The following is a 17936-nucleotide window of genomic DNA, read 5'->3' on the forward strand; positions in this document are numbered from 1 at the left end:
TCTGAGAGGGTCATTAACCAGTGTGGCAGCTACATTCAAATGTAAGGTGTGCACAGAGGGAGCTGCAGATGGAGGAAATGTTGAGTTGGATCTTGGAGACGGCGTGAAGCTGGAAGGTGTGAAAACATTTTGCCATCTCGGAGACATGCTGAATGGAGAAGGTGGATCAGATTCGGCAACGGTTGCTAGAGTGAGATGTGCATGGAAGAAGTTTCGGGAACTGAGTGGCATGCTGATGAGGAGGGGAGTGTCGTTGAAGCTGAAGGGAAAGGTGTATGCTGCATGTGGGAGAAGTGTTATGATTTATGGGAGCGAGACATGGGTCATGAATGTAGAGCAGCAACGAAGGCTGGAATGGAAAGGGTTGGAAATGCGAATGGTTCGGTGGATGTGCGGAGTGTCGCTGAGAGAGAGGAAGACAAATGATGAATTGCGAAAGATGATGGGAATAGAGCCTGTAATTGATGCTGTGAAGAGGAACAGGTCGAGATGGTTTGGTCATGTGTTGAGGAAGGATGAAAGTGACTGGTTGAGAAGAGTGATGGAAATAAATGTCGAAGGAAGTAGAGGACGGGGAAGACCGAGAAAGACTTGGCTAAAGACGGTGGAAGAAGACTGGGCAAGGGGGTTAACAAGGAGAGATGCAGAAAATAGGGCAAAATGGAGAAGATTGTCATGGGGACCGCAAGGCTAACCCCCGCTCTAGTAGGGAAAATGGCCTTAAAATGCATGTTGGTCTTCCCTTCGGTTTTATTGCATTCCATCAGCCAGGAAATCGAGGGCTCAGTAAAACGACGACAGCAATGTAATGGACTCATTCACGCACCACACCGCCAGGTCCGACAGAAACAGCATTTGCCAATCGGCAAGAAATCCCGACATCCTCTGAACATTCCCGAACGACCACTAAGACTCCATCCCCTGTAGACTCGTAAGAAGGCCACCCCCCCAGCCTTTGTGATTGGTGGAGGCGCGATGGGATGATTGAGTAGCCCTCTGATTGGACAGAGTGTGACGTCAGCGGTAAAACATTCGAGAGCTGAATAAAAGAGTAGCTGTCTCGCCATTTTTGCTTTGTTGGTCTTGGCGTTCGTTGGAGGCAGTCACATTCTCTCTGTCTCTTTGTCCTGACATTTGTCGAAGGCAGGCGCATTTCCTCTTTGTTCTGGCTTGGTCGCGGGCAGTGGCACATCTTTGGCTCGTGTGCACTTGTGGAACTAGACTGAACAAGAGAGGTTTGGGGCAGTCGGCAGCGTGAGAAGGACCTCACGTTGGGATGTTGAGGAGCGCTACTACGTGCCATTTTATGCGCTTCCAGCCAGATCAAGAAGTTTCTAGACGACGAACATCCAGCAAGCCTTACCAGCCATTTGGGGACGCAAAGCTGAGTGCCGGCCGAATACCAAAACATTATTTATTTTCATTTATCATTCCCTTGTTACCCTCGCCAGAGGAGAGGGTACTGCATTTGGGTCCGTTTGTCTGTCTGTTCGTCCACACAGACTAAATGATTTTCTCTGCAACTGTTGGTTCGATTGACAGGAAATCTTCACCATAGGTGCGCCACCTCCTGTATAATTTTTTTAAATGATAATTATGATGTCATAGGTCATGTGGTATGGGTGCCATCTTAGAAAAACCGAAAACCTTTGCACCTGTATATCCCCAAAAGCGCTGCATTGAAAAAATTCAGCCATTGCTCATTGTAAATTACTCCCATGGGGAATAAAATATGTTAATGATGATGTCGTAGGTGCCTCCATTATGATGTCATAATTCAACAAGTACAAAACTTCATCCGATCAGGATGAAATTTCTTGAGCGTCATCTAGGGATAAATTGGTGGAGAAACCAAAAATGACGATGACGTCATTGGTCACGTGGTTCAGCCGCCATGTTTGTTTTAACACAAAAGCCTTAAAAACCACAAAAAAAACATCCTGGTGAGGGTCTGCAATCTCTGATTGCTCTTTCTTGTTTGTATATGAGTGAGTGGAGACGTCTCAAATTGGGAAATATAGACCGTGGGCCATGCCTCAAAAGAACACTTTTTCGTAGTCTCCACATGGGGACTACATGAAACCTTCCTTAATATGTTTAAAATATGTACCTGAATACAAAATCAATTGTTCACAAGTCTGAAAATTGAGCAAATTGAGACATTCATATAAACTCAAAGAAATACATAGAATTGGTTGCCAAGGCCATGTTACCCTAGCAACCATGGCATGTAAGCAAGATTAACAGGTTTTGGGGCACTGGAATGTCAAAACAAGGCTGGAGAGAGATTTTGAAATACTCTTAATGTCTCAAAGCGTTATATATATATATATATATATATATATATATATATATATATATATACTACTACCAACTGCATTTTTCTGTTAAATTATGTGTACATGCATATATACATATATATACACAATTTAACAGAAAAATGCAGTGGTCATTATTGCTTTTGTGAAATACACGAAAGACAAGAACAAGCTACAATTCATCCTCGGAGTCAGAAGTGTCAATTTTGTTGCGTTCAGGTTGATCTGGTGAAAGTGAGCCATTTTCACATCCTACACAAGAGCACAGGTCTGTGCAAGGAACCTTGTTAGCCAAACAAGAACATCTCCTTTGTTGTCCGAGTGTTGCAGAAGAGCAAGATGGACAACAGCCATCTCTGGCCAGATCAAGAAGACTATCTCTTCAGCCGCCTGCTCTAAACATTGACTGGTACTCCAGAGGGCAGAGGAAAGGTCCGGAGCCGTATGGTGTCGGAGCATCTATCAAACAGGCAAATCCCTTACACTTCCAAGAAGATGCACGAAGACTTGATGCCTACTTCCTCAGTAAGTTCCTCGAGACCAGCATGGATGCCCTCCCTGGATGGACAGGTTTTAATACCTTGTTGAATGGAGATAACATTCCACCGAAGTCAACAATTGGATATCTCCGAGTAGTCGATGCAAGTCTTACTGATCTTAACACTGTCTATACAATTCTGCAACAAAGCATGAACATCGCAAACAAACTTGACTTAGAGAAGATTGTAGAAGTTATGGACCAGGAAATTTATGTTAAAGCTCAGGAGATCTGTTGGCAAAATCCAGTCTTCATGTAAAGGCTTCTACTTCGTATGGGCGAGTTCCATACAGCCATGACATTTATGGCCTGTATTGGGAAACGCTTTTCTAATGCAGGACTACAGGACATTCTCATTGAATCTGAGCTGGTTGGAGTTGGTTCTATCGATGGTGTTCTTAATGGCCATCACTATAACCACAGTGTGCGAAGCCACAATATTGTTTGTGAGGCTTTGCAGAGATTAAGATGGCAAGCATTCATCTGCTCTCTGCCAGATCTCTGCTCTCTGCTCTCTGCCAGACTCTCTGTCAGATGAGCAGCATGACCTCGTATTTTGCCGTGCAGGAGAGCTGCAATCTGCACTTCCAAGTGATTTTGAGACCTTGGTGAGGTCTGAAGGAATCAGCTCTCTCCTCCAGAGGTATGCAGAGTTTGTAGAAAAACAACAACAAACAGAACCTGACATTTCAGTACTGGAGTAGCTCCATTGAGATAGTGCAACAGTTACTCCTGTTCTTCAGAGCAACCAGAGTTGCCAACTGCAATCTCCACTTGTCGAGTGTTCGCTCCATGCTGCCATGGTTTTTCTCCTATGACCGCATCAACTATGCACGCTATTTGTCTGCATATTGGCTTGAGATGTGTGGCCTTAGAAATGATCATCCATACATCATCAGTGATTAGTTGGAGAAAGGAAAGTTCGTCGCTCAGAGGCAGCAAGAATATGGCTTTTCTCAGGTTGCCTGTGCCCAGGTGATAGAACAGACAGCCAACCGTGATTCCAAAACCAAAGGAGGTCTCCCTGGATTCAGCATAAACAAAGGAGCTGCTCAAAGATGGACTTTGACCCAACATGAGAGAGCTGGGATTAGCAGACAGTGTGAAGAAATGGCTGGTAAGAAGGCACCTACACGGTCTCGAATTGACCTGGATGAATCTCGAAAAATGCGAGATGAGAAAGATGTTAGAAGTGTTGTGGATACTATTTCCAACATGGTAAATCCCTTTGATTCTTCCCTGGAATCCGATCAGCTTTTTCACATTACCTCAGGGAAAGTTGCATCAACACCTGTGGTGCAAGATCTCCAGCAAGCGCATAAGAAAGGAGAAGCAGCATGTCAGACGTTTTGTGAGAAGCGACTCCAAGCCTCAGATATCGGCTTTCATGATCCCGTCACAAAAATGAAATTGAAGACGTTCAAGGACACAGGAAAGGCAGCGGTATCAAAGGTGAAGGGTAAAGAGATCGCTCTCAAGGTGGACCAGAATCTTTTTGCCAGGCTTATGGTGCTTGGTACAGTGCGGAAGCTGGATATTGATGAGATGCTAACTCATTCACTGAATCCTTTGCCCATGCCACTTGCAAACTATGACGGATCACTCAACAAGACAAACAAAGCAAAGCTCTTACACTTTCTAGACTAGAGGGAGCAGTAGACCCTACTCCTACCATCAGTGATATCCCAATTGATTCAACATGGGTATGGGATGCTATGGCATTGATTCAAGTTCTGAAGCCACCAGGAACATTTGGCCAGCTTGCTGATCAGGTACTATCAGTCCTAGTGAGACAAGCCAAACTGGATAAGTCGAAAGTGGTGCACTTTGGTCCTGAGGGATACCATACTAACAGCATCAAATGTGGTGAGAGAAGTAGACGGACATGTCAACAAAATCTTCTCTGCTGAACAGAAGATACCCAAACAGTGGTCAAAATTATTGTCATGTGGCCAGAATAAAGAGAATGTTTTACAGTTCCTCTTTGAATACTGGAGAAGGAATGCAAGGGAAATCATTGATGATGTAACACATCGTTGGACATGGCAGTGAATGTCATGCTCTGCGTCAGAATGAAATGAAAACTGAGCTTGAAGTAGTAGCCATTCAATGTCTCTTCACCAATCAAGAAGAGGCAGACACAAGACTGTTATTGCATAGTGCATTTGCAGCCAGATCAAGTGATCATGTTGTCATTCGCAGCCCAGACACAGATGTATTTGTGTTGTGTGATTCATTCTGCCAGGATATTGACGCAAAAACTCTATTTCCACACTGGAAAAGGAAAGGCCACACGTACAGTTGACGTCCAGCATCTTTCATCACTTTGGAAAGGAGGTGTGCTCTGCTCTGGTTGGATTTCACTGCTTTTCTGGATGCGATTCAGTCAGTGCCCTGTATGGTATGGGGAAGGTGAAGTCTGCAAAGATCTTGATATCCAGGAAAGAGCACTGTGCTACATTTGAGAAGTTAGGAACCTCTTTTGAGGTTTCTGAAACTGTATACAGGACTGTAGATGTTCACTTGTGAACTCTATGGCCAGAATGGCTGTGTATATGTGAACCAGGCCAGGCGTCAGATGTTCAAGACCGGTAGATGTGAAGAGAAATGTTTGCCACCCAACAAGGATGCATTGCACAAACATATCCAACTTGCAAACTATCAGGCAGCAATTCATACGCGATGTTTTGAGAACTTGCCAAACATTCCACCTCCAACAGATCATGGATGGAAATTTGATGGTAGTGAGCCAGCGGTCGATTGGATGGGACTTCCCCCTGCACCTGCAAGTGTTATGGAGTTGGAACACTGCTCATGCAAGAAAATGCAGTGTTCACAAAGGAGATGTTCTTGTTTGGCTAACAAGGTTCCTTGCACAGACCTGTGCTCTTGTGTAGGATATGAAAATGTTTCACTTTCACCAGATCAACCTGAACGCAATGAAATTGCCACTTCCGACTGAGGATGAATTGCAGCTTGTTCTTGTCTTTCATGTATTTCACAAAAGCAATGACTACTGGATTTTTCTGTTAAATTATATATATATATATATATATATATATCTATCTATATATATATATATATATATATATATATATATATATATATATATATATATATATATATATATATATATATATATATATATATCAAGTAATGAACGGCGGTTGGGAATTATATCCTTATCCACGACATCCATTTTTCCGTTCTCCAACCTATAGCTTTGTCTTTCAAACCGCAAGTTATACCGCAAAACCGCAAATAAATCCTCTTGATGAATGCTATTGGAGGCTCAGCGCCCGCTGGGTTGCTGGCCGAAATGTTGAGTTTTTTAAAGACAAAGCTATAGGTTGGAGAACGGAAAAATGGATGTCGTGGATATATATATATATATATTGTTGCGAAAACGGAGTACGGCTCTTCTCCTTAGCAAGAGGGGGGTTAATCCCCCTTTTATTTTCACTGGCCGTCTCCACTCCTGAAGCCGCCCCACTCCCTCCCACGAGGCAGGTGGGCAACCTCGCTCGAGACCACGGACAAGATGTTATTTTGCCGAGCGGATTAGCAGCCCGTGGCTCGAACCATTAGCAGTACTAAACCCGATCCTAAACGTTGGCCAAATCGTGCCACAGGTATTCAATGGGGAAATCACAGACGATCGGATGTGAAGGAAGAAGAAGACGAAGGTAGGAAATAACAGGATTTTATTACTAACTATTATTGAACAAAACCAAAGAAACCAAGGAGGAGGAAAGAAACGAAAATAATGACAGAAGGAGAAGACGCAGTGCAATTCTACTTATCTATACAGGCTTACTTATACCCCAGGGACAAGACACACAAAACAAACTCACGTACACAAAAGGATGAAATGGCAGGAATGGGTGGAGGGATGAGAAGGTTCAGGTCCATGCAAACGGCAGGGCTGGAGGTGACAGCTCCGACTCCTCGCACTCTGGTTCACAGAACGGGCGACAGGGAGATCCGAAGACTGCGGCACGTCGAAGTTCGCGTGCCCGCACTGGTTGTTCTTCAGAGTGCTGGTTGGTATCGCGCGCAGGGTGTGCCGATTCTCATTCGCTTTCCTCTCCAGAACTCACTCTCTCCTCCTCAACTGAACTCTCCCAACTGGGCTCCGGTGGACTGCGGTGGGGGGTGGTTATATAACCACGCCCATGGAACTTTCGCGAACCTCCTCGAACGCTCTCTCTCCGCCCTCAGGCCAAACCCCTCATCCTTGGTTGGTTGATCGGGGCTGGTTCACTCCTCCCTCTGATGACGAGATGGGGCCACACCCTTCTTCCCCGAGTTGACCGCGTGTTCAATGGAGGGCGAATGCAGTTGGCAATGCGGTTGGCAATGGAGGTTCTGGGACAATTGAAAGGGGATTCTACCTTAGTTGATCTGGTGCAATGCAGTGTCAATTAATGGGAAACAGAGCCTTAAACTAACATAGAATAAGAACTAACTACAGAGAGGTTCTATGGTGGCCTACGTGCTTGTATATGGACTAGCTACGGTGCACTCATTTTGATTAACAGCCAATTAAAAGGGGAGATGTACACAGGAAATGTAATACTAAATTTACAAAGTGAAGGTTCTAAAAACCATAACACAGCACCCTCATTCCTCACGGCACGCCTCGGGCCGACAAAACTTTAACTTAGTGTGGCACATAGGTGTAATTCCCTCTAAAATTAACCTGACCGAGTGCGACAGTTTTAAAACACAAATAAGTATGTCCCTCTGCTGCATTGCACCCTGCCTAACAGATTCACGCCCACAGGATAACCGAATTGCGGAATGGTTTTAAAACTAAACATGAATGGTGGGGAGCATTATTTACAAGTGACGTTACTTTGATTATTTACAAAACTAACCCAGGACCTGTGATTTTTCTTTTGGGGGGGGGGGGGGGGGGGAGAGACAGCCTGCGCTGCATCGACGCACCATAAAGCACCACTCACCAAAACGCACCGGAGTGCACAGTCACCATAGTTATAAAAAAAACAAAAACAAACTGATGCTGGTCTTCCTCTTTGGCTCCCTCTACTGGCCGTTGTTCTTCCAGATGTTGTCAACTTGTTCTTCTTGTTTTGCTGCCTATTTGATGGAAATAAAAAGGCACACAACGCATCCATTTATATTTATGGCCCACAGGGGCCGACTATGGGTGGTTCACCTGTGGGCTTGGTGCCACCTCACCGGGTCCGCAAGCAAGATCTTGGGCCATCGTGGCCGGTCCCAGCAGAGGGGCCATGCCACAAAGCTTGTGGTCCATAAGTGGTGCTTGGCCACAGACTGTGGTCCATAAGTCGTGCGTGGATGCAGGCAGCTGGTTGCGAGGATTCGGGCACACCGACGCGGCCCCCCCCACACGCTCCCCTCAGTGCCCAGAGAGCACGATCCATGGGTCGGGGAAGGAAGACAGAGAAGACAGGTGAGTGAGGGGTAAGGTCACAAGGGTCCACATCAACGAAGGCAATGCAGAGTGAGGTGCGTCTGGAGACTGAGCCGAGAAAAGCTCGTCCCTACCGTACGTCACCCCCCCTGTTACCTACTCTACCCTTGCCCTTATCCCATATTTACAAAAATCTACACCCTTACCAATTCGTCACTAATGTCACGTCTTCCCCATATTTCCCCTATACCAAATTCGTCACAATCCCATTGTCTAAATTTTGCCATCACCAATTCATCATCAATCCTCATAAGGAGGGAGAGATGGAACATCAGCACAATGTCACACCCACGTCATGATGCGTCTCACATTCCAAACATTTGCACAAAAATAACAAAAACACATGGCATGGTGTGGAGTTACGTCGCCCCAGGTGAGTGGATGTAGATGGTGCGAAGAGATTTCCATCCTATCTACCTTCTAAATGACATGAACACACTTTACACTACCCGGGGTCTTTCCCTGCCAATCCATTGGCAATCTTACTCTATACGGTTTTAAGAACCAAATTCCCATTGACCAAACTGTGGTGCTTCATCAATTTGGTGTCTCACTCCCCTGGTTCAACTCCCTGTGCCTTTGCACAATTTCAGGACTGGGTCGTGTGGCTCTCCCAGCAGGTCTACCCACCTGCACACCACCACTGCAGTTGCCTCCGAGCTTATCTGCTCCTTACCCTACCCTATCTAACTGGGGAAGGCCCTCTGGCGCCCTCCCCACTCGGTGCCCTCTCTGGCACTGGGCTACCCGGGTCCGTCCTCTGGATCCTCGGGCCCCACCCACAACTCTAACGGCTCCCAGAGCCCACCTGCGGCCTCACCTGGCCGACATCCTCACAGTGGCGGAGTGCCCATTTAACTACACACACTAACAGGCCACACGCCCAGCCATTTCCACGACACGAATGCACCCATCCAAACACCATTCTTCCACCATGCACCACAGATGCCAATATCCAACCACAATTTACCTACTCCCTCTACCTAACTCTTAAACTACCCTCCCTGGGTATTCGTGATGGGGTCCATCCTCCCCATACACACCTTCGCACCATCCACTCTGTCGTAAAAATCAATGATACAACATTTTTCAAGATTAGGTTTAATCGAAATTTGTTCTCGACAGCATCTAGAGAGAAACCAATCAGCATTGTATTAATATTACTTCAGGTGAATACAGGTGCGTACAGGTGGTATAACAATAAATGAGCTGATGGTATATATAGCAGAATCGTTACCATTCTACGGAAGCCCAGGGGTGCTATAGAGTTACATTGCGATGATGGATGAACATCTCCTGTCTGCGCTGAAAGGCAGTCTCTTTTATATAGGAGCCGCGGAGGTGCCGCGTAGCGGCAATGAGGAGAATAACATCAGTGTCGTATCTTAGGTGACGATTTCATCACATTCTCCCCACGCTTAGAACTTGACTAGCCGGTAATGAACAGCAGACACATATTGATAAACAGCAGAGGGATACATAGGAATGCAAAGAACAAAATACATCGGAAGGATGTTACTGCCAGTCGAACGCCCAGGGGCCATCAATCCCAATTGCAGGGTTAATGCATTTCAACCGCGCACTCGTAGCCTGGTTAGCAATCATTTCCCAGATATTGATGTACCGAGGAGGAAATCCCAATCAAGAAGATATCGAACAAAGCAAGCAGTGTTCATCCCAGGGAGAAGACGATGAGCCCGTGGGTCGCAGTAGTCTAACAGTGGGGTAGTCGGCACAGTAGCTAGATTGGATAATTTGTACCTTGTCGAACAGTGGGGTAGTCGGCACAGTAGCTAGATTGGATAATTTGTACCTTGTCGAAGAGCGAATTGCCATATGTCGCACAGCGCATTACAGTACGCCTCCACGTCGGCCGGTACCTGACTAGGCTCCCAAGGGGTCATGGTCGATCCATGTTAGGTCCATGTCGTCAGGGAATAATAGCGAGGTAAGGAGTACACATCGAGGGAGACAGAGAATCGATGAGAGCCATTCGGAGCCATAACGAGAGTTACTCGACACCGGCAGGGGCCCCTTTGAAATCCATCGCCCATCGCTCCCACGGTCTAGTAGCCCTGACCGGCGTCCCCATGGGAGGGTTGTAAAACGTGGTTTGAGTTCCGCACATACAGCACAGTCGCGACAGCCCTGGCGAACGTCCTCAACCGAGTATGGCACATTACGACTACGCACAAAATGAGCGAAACGCGCCACCCCAGGATGTCACACAGTGTCGTGCAAAGCGCGCAGACCCTTCGCGATTCATACTCTTCCAAGGCCACCGTTCATCTCGAAACGCAGACGGCATATCTCGTCCCGTCCTGCAGTACAGTGCTTTGTGGAGCGGTAATTACCCCGGACGGACACGCACGGCATGCGATGTCACGTGTACCCGAACCTAAATTGTCCTTCCGGTACCTTACTTAGAGGTAAAGCTCGGCGGAACGAAGAAGATCGGCTAAACCGGATTCGCCAACCATCCATCCATTCAATGCTGGGCATTGAATAGCTCAGATCTAGCCGGATCATCCATCCATTCAATGCTGCCATTGAATGGCTCAGATCTAGCCGGATCATCCATCCATTCAATGCTGCCATTGAATGGCTCAGATCTAGCCGGATCATCTATCCATTCAATGCTGCCATTGAATGGCTCAGATCAAGCTGGATCGCTCCATGCACCGACGCCATGGAGTACCGCAATGCCCCGGATGGATTGTCCATCCGTGGATGTCCCGGATGGATTGTCCATCCACGGATTTCCTATCGACAAACCCGAGAGAATGTTCTCATCTCACCCCCTCACTCATCCATCCCCCCCTCCGAGATTGCAGCTGCGCGCTGCGTACCACAGTCGAGCGACCTTCACAGTCTGGGTCAGAGGGAAATGGAAACAGGTAGCGGCCGGGCGAGGCGTCTCGCAGTCTCGAAACGTGTCGTGGAAACGAGCCAAGAGCTCTGTCCTAGAAACAACAAGCCAAGAGTCAAGGGCGAACAGGCGGGACGGTGTCTCCGTGGCTTGCTCAGGAGACGAGGGAGTCGGGCGCTACGCTCGATGTTACCATTTCATGAGGTCACCGTGTACTCCCAAATGCAACCCCAAATGCCCCATGGTCCTATCGAATAACGGCATGAGTCCCCGTTGAGTGCTAGACGCCCTGAAGGCCTATGGTCTCAGCGAATAACGGCTTTCGAGTCCCCGTTGTTGGCTAAACGCCCCGAAGGCACTATGGTCCGAGCGAACAACGGCATGAGTCCCCGCTAAGGGCTAGATGGCGCGGGCGCGCGACCTCTAGGTAGCGCTGCGTTATGACACGCACGCATGTGCTGGGGCGGTCAGGTTGAGTATTTCCGCTATCTGTGGAGTTACCAAGGTACATGGAAACTTGAGGAAACGTACTACCTCTAGATACCGCCACGTTATGACATGCACATATGTGCTGGGGCGGTCAGGTTGATTTCCGCTAACCGAGGAGTTACCAAGGTACATGGAGACTCGAGGAAACGATCCCCGATGACGAGAGCGCGTGAAGCACGCAATTACGTTAATGACGCCGTAGGGCAAACGCGTGATTAGTCGGTGACGTCATCAATTGGTTCGGGCGCGTGCGGGCGGGTTTGACGGTGATTCGCCCCGTCCTCGGATTCCCCGAGCGGAGTTCCAGCTGAGCGGTATCCCCACATGGAGTAAAGTGGCGCACCAAAACTATAGTCTCGCGTCCATTTGGCACCAGCACTCGAGCGGGCTCGAGATTGGGGTTCTGAATACGAACCCGGTCAACGAGTGGATTGTATTACCTAGGGCGCACTGCGTTCGAGGGAAACCGAAAGTCGAACTCGGCCTGTCGAACCAGCGCGGCACGCTGAGGTGAGTGGGCGAGCAAGCTGGGCAGCGATAAATTGCACGTCCTGAAGTAGCGTCTCATTCGATGGCTTTCGGGCCGTGTTTGTCCGGAGTTATATGCGGGGAATAGCGTCAACAGTGCGGTAGCCATTCCCGCTATCACCCGAGCAAAGAGGATGGTGGGCAAGACCGGTAGGCGGTCATTTGAATACCTCGTGCTATGGTATATGATCATCTAGCTTGATACGACAAAGACCGGTAGGCGGTCATCAGAATACCTTGTGCTATGGTATATGATCATCTAGCTTGATACGACAAAGACCGGTAGGCGGTCATCAGAATACATCGTGCTATGGTATATGATCACCCAGCTTGATACGACATTCCCCTGTAGTGCCCGAGTGCCGTGAAAGTTTATGAAGATCCCGCTCGACATCCATAGAAACTGCCGCCAGAAGAGGCTCGCTGCCTGTCCGTTAATCGGGACAGAGATGACGGCGCCGACGAGCCGGACATCCGTGCTGTGGCGAGTCCTCGAGTGGTGCCAAACGAGCGTCAAGCGTTGTGATTCTGGGCAGCGGGGTTCGCCGGCCTCGCTGAGTAGCCACGCGTAGGTGGGTTTCCGACCAGCAGCAATTGGGGCCGCCGGCCTCGCAGAGTAGGGCCTGCGAGGGGAATCCCATGCGATTCGCGTGAAGAAGGGGTCCATCCAGCGAAGATGCAGCGCGCGCAACTTGCGCGTCGTGCATAGTAGGGATTCCATCCAGCGATGGTGCAGCGCGCGCGATTCGTGCGTAAGAGGGGTTCCGACGAGCAGCGATCGGAATCGCCGGCCTCAGAGTAGTGCCCGCGATGGTGCAGCGTGCGGCTTTGCGTAGGAGGTGATTCCGACGAGCAGCGATCGGTCGGGTAGGCCGGCCGAGTGAGGCATGACAGACATGGGAGTCGTGTACACTCGCGTAGAAATCTCGTCTCGTGCCGAGGCACGCAAATCTAGGATGATTCTCTCAGACGAAGCCGTTAGCGTTTCCCGCTGAGGCTAGACTCGTACCTTCGGCTCCAAGCACGTCCTTCGACCCGACGGGGTTTCAGCTGCAAGACTTTTCCCAGGAGCATCTTTCTCCAGGCGTCTTGCTGGAGTTCGTCACGCTTGCTCCGGCGTTCGGACCTCGGGAGAGCAGTTCGTGCTTTGACGACGTAGTTCCGGAACAAAATGCTTGCGAGGTTCCAATGCATCCGGTCCCTTCGTGGCAGACCGGCAGCGAGAGTAGTTGGAGCTCCGTGGCTAGAGCTAGCTCGACGGGTCCTCCGCTGGGCATTCTTCTCCGAGGTGGGCATCGCAGGAGCGTGGGCATCATCTCGATTCCGAGCGATGTCAGGAGAGAATTTCGATTAAGTGTTGTAAAAATCAAAGATACAACATTGTCCAAGAGTAGGTTTAATCGAAATTCGTTCTCGACACCATCTAGAGAGAAACCAATAAGCATTGTATTAATATTACTTCAGGTGAATGCAGGTGCGTACAGGTGGTACAACAATAAATGAGCTGATGGTATATATAGCAGAATCGTTACCATTCTACGGAAGCCCAGAGGTGCTATAGAGTTGCATTGCGATGGATGAACATCTCCTGTCCGCTGAAAGGCAGTCTCTTTTATATAGGAGCCGCGGAGGTGCCGCGTAGCGGCAATGAGGAGAATAACATTAGTGTCGTAACTTGGATGACGATTTCATCACACACTCCACTCCACAGTTTCCAACATACTCCCTCCACACCATCCATTCCATACTCCATGTATTCCATACTCCATGTATTCCACACACCTGTTCATTTGCACACCTGTGCAATCACACCTAGTGCCACCTGCACCCTCCTTCCTCCCAGGCTTCTTCAATCATTCAATACCATGCACTACCACAATTGTTCCTCATACACTGCTCCATCCACTTCCACACTCAATACAATCCACAATCACCATTACTCACTCATACATTGCTCCATACACTTTCAATACAAACACACGGCACCATTCACGAGCATTGCCTCATTTGCTCAACATGCTCACCGGCAAAGATTCTCACACACACGGCATCATCTAAGCTGACTACTCCCTTCTGAAACATGCGCTTCCCAGTCACCCCTTATACTATTGCGCTCCCTCGTTGTTATAATCCAAACTAATCTACCTACGTCCCCACTACAGGTGGAATGTCGCTACTTAACGCTACCGTTACCTATGGTCAATCTTCTCTAGATCCCTATCATTTTATCCCAACCCTCCCGGGCTAGTTTTCACTGCCAAACCCCATAAAACTATAGCTCATGTGCCCCCATCTGTGAGAGATGACAGAGTTGCCATCCATCACATCGGGTATTTCCCACTATCAATTTTTGCCCATCAAATTCCAGCCAATCAAAAATTTGCCAATCATCTAACCAATCATTTGCCAATCAAATTTTGCCAATCACAAATTCCCTATCCCTACCAAATGTCCTTTAACTTGAGCCTCGGTGCGTCTTTACATTTCCAAAGCTCGGCTTCGCAAAGCCGAGCAATGAATGTGGGTGGTTCGTTGCCGGCGGTTGGATCCGTCCGGCATTCGGTGCAGGGAAGGGGGCTTACTCGGGCCGAGATTCCACGCACCATCTCGGCACGGAGCCGTCCGATGCCCCAATCTCGGCCGGCCGGAACGCTGCAACCACAAGGGGTCGCCGTGCCGACCCTTCCTACGCGTCCTCGAACCGGCCTGCCCGCGCCGCTTAGCGGAGCACGGACGCGACCGTTCAGAGCGAGGCCCGGCGTGGATCGCGCACGGCGGTTCTTTCCAAACCGCCGTGGTTACGATCCCCGCTGGTTCCCGCTGCACACAAAGCCCGGCACGAACCGGGGGCTCGCTTCGGCTAAAAGTCGATCTAACCGCTGCTCCGTTTAACGTCGATGCTTCACTTGCATGCTCACACCACGTGTTCCGTTCCTTATTCACACATCCAGGTGTCTCCATACTCTCCGTCATTGCACCTTCTCTTACACACACCCCAGGTACACTCATTACGCTCACAGACTTCGTCACACACCTGACCACCGCACACCTTGGCACACACGTCGTTCGCACACCTCATCAACACACCTCTTCGCGCCCACTCCTCGGTCACATCCTCTGTGACAACCACGGGTGTGCACTCATCTGCACACCCAATCACGTGCTTCACTACCAACTCAAGTGTGCATTCCCACACGCGCTCGACCATTCCAGGTGTGCATCCTTTCATTCCAGGTGTACATTCTCTCTCACCTGCCACAACCAACTCGTGCTCCGTGTCACTCTCACTACTCACCACCACACTCGGTCGCGCATTCACCCTTACTCTCGACAGCGCACTCTGTAATCATGCACTCCTCTGTTACACACCTTTCTCGCGCATCCTCTTGCGCACACTCTCCCGTTACGCCCTCCGTAACACTCACCACAGGTGTGCACTCTTCCGTTACATCCCCTGTAACACTCCCCATCACGCGCTTCAATGTGCCCCCCCGCACCCGCGCCACGACCAACTCGCTCTCGACAGCACACTCACTCCTCGGCGTGCACTTTTTCCTCACACACCCCTCTGTTCCACACCTTTCTCGTGCACCTGTCGCACTCTCTCCTGGTACATACTCAGTACCACTCATGGGGGTGCATTCTTGCACACACCCGATCACCGCCGCACACGCTGGCTCACAAATACCTTCCGCATTCCCCATAGTCGGACCTCCTTGCACACCTCCTCTTTCCATACACTTCTGACCAGTCATACACCTCACCATTGGTCTCTCATGAACACCCGGGTCTACACCAACACCCAAGCCCACTGAATCTCCCCTCAAACCATATACATTTCCGAGTATATCGCCACTCACCTCGGCACCCCGTCTTCGCTCCTCCTCCACCACCTGCAAACTCTTTATTTGGTGAGTAAGCACATCATCACGATTTGAGCCTTGTACATACCTTGTATGGGTTAGGTCAGACCTTGTACATATTCCATCACTTCCTCCTTTATCTCCCTCTGAGTTTCCCTCCGTCTCTTCTTAATTTCACTCACCCCCTCTTCCACTTCTTCTAATTTTTGCTTTACCTCTTTTATTTCCCGGTGCGCCCCTCAATTTCTTCCTCCAATGCCACCTTGGTCGTTTCTATGTGCGTCCTTACTTCCCGTTCTTTCGTCTCCATTGCCTCTATCACCTCATCCAACCTCTTTGTCAACCCCTCATGTACCATCTGACATTCCCTCTTTGTCGCTATGAGTTCCTTTTTTATCTCCTTCTGAGTCGCCTCCAACCCCCCGATTACCGCAGTGTTCTTCTCCACTTGTTCCCCTAATTCTTTTTGTCCCACCGTCAGCTGCTCTACTCCCCGCGTCAGATCTTCTATGCCCCCCTGTAACCCAGCCGTACTATTTCTCACCTCTTTCTCCATACGCTCCTCACCCCGCTTTACCTCCTCGCGTACCCCGCGACCTCTTCGCCCACACCTCGTCTGATCTCCTCCCCCATTTCTCCCATCTCTTTGGTAGATGCTGCCCTCATCTGTTCCAAATCATTCCTCTGGGCATCCAATTTAGTTTCCAACCCGATTTTCACCTCCTCTATCTGATCTCCCATTTGTTTAATTTCCCGGGCGGATTGCTCCCCTATTTCCCTCAATTTGCCTTCCATGGTGTTTTCTAACCCCGTTAACCCATTCTTCACCCCTTTCATCCCGTTGTCTAAACCCTCAAATTTACTGTCTAAACCCTCAAATTTACTGTCTAAACCCTCAAATTTACTGTCTAAACCCTCAAATTTACTGTCTAAACCCTCAAATTTACTGTCTAAACCCTCAAATTTACTGTCTAAACCCTCAAATTTACTGTCTAAACCCTCAAATTTACTGTCTAAACCCTCAAATTTACTGTCTAAACCCTCAAATTTACTGTCTAAACCCTCAAATTTACTGTCTAAACCCTCAAATTTACTGTCTAAACCCTCAAATTTACTGTCTAAACCCTCAAATTTACTGTCTAAACCCTCAAATTTACTGTCTAAACCCTCAAATTTACTGTCTAAACCCTCAAATTTACTGTCTAAACCCTCAAATTTACTGTCTAAACCCTCAAATTTACTGTCTAAACCCTCAAATTTACTGTCTAAACCCTCAAATTTACTGTCTAAGCCCTCAAATTTACTGTCTAAACCCTCAAATTTACTGTCTAAACCCTCAAATTTACTGTCTAAACCCTCAAATTTACTGTCTAAACCCTCAAATTTACTGTCTAAACCCTCAAATTTACTGTCTAAACCCTCAAATTTACTGTCTAGCCCCCCGATTTGATTTCCCATATTACTTAACCCGTCTCTCAATTGCTCACTGGTACCCCTCGCTTCGTCCCTCATTTTATCCATCTTTGCATCCATTTGGGTCAGGAATAACCTAAAATCAAACCCGATTGGCACAGCGGCCCCAGCCGCCACCGCGGGCTCGACCCCCGCGGGGCTGCCATTTTGTGCGTCTGAAACCTCGTGCGCGAGGGCGCCATCTTGTGCACCTGATACCCCCGCAACCACATCCTCATTGCTCCCCTCCTCTCTCTCCCCCATATACATTTCCCTGGGGCCCTGGGTCTCTTCTAAACCCTCTAACTCTACCCCCACCGGCATCCGGTCGCCTTGATTATCCATGGCACGATTTTAAATTTGGATGTTTTAATAAAATTTTGGCCACTCGTAATTTTGAGTGCGCTAAGCACACTTC

General features: G+C 48.6%; 1 protein-coding gene across 6 annotated transcripts in view; it reads left to right on the forward strand.

Annotated features, from left to right (window-relative positions):
• LOC137432213 (CDP-diacylglycerol--inositol 3-phosphatidyltransferase) overlaps positions 1-17936 on the forward strand; it is a 106199-nt gene that overhangs the window by 3552 nt on the left and 84711 nt on the right. The window lies entirely within an intron of this gene.

This window comes from Myxine glutinosa, chromosome 8 (genome assembly GCF_964187855.1).
Source record: "Myxine glutinosa chromosome 8, kmMyxGlut1.1, whole genome shotgun sequence".
NCBI classification, from domain to species: domain Eukaryota; kingdom Metazoa; phylum Chordata; class Myxini; order Myxiniformes; family Myxinidae; genus Myxine; species Myxine glutinosa.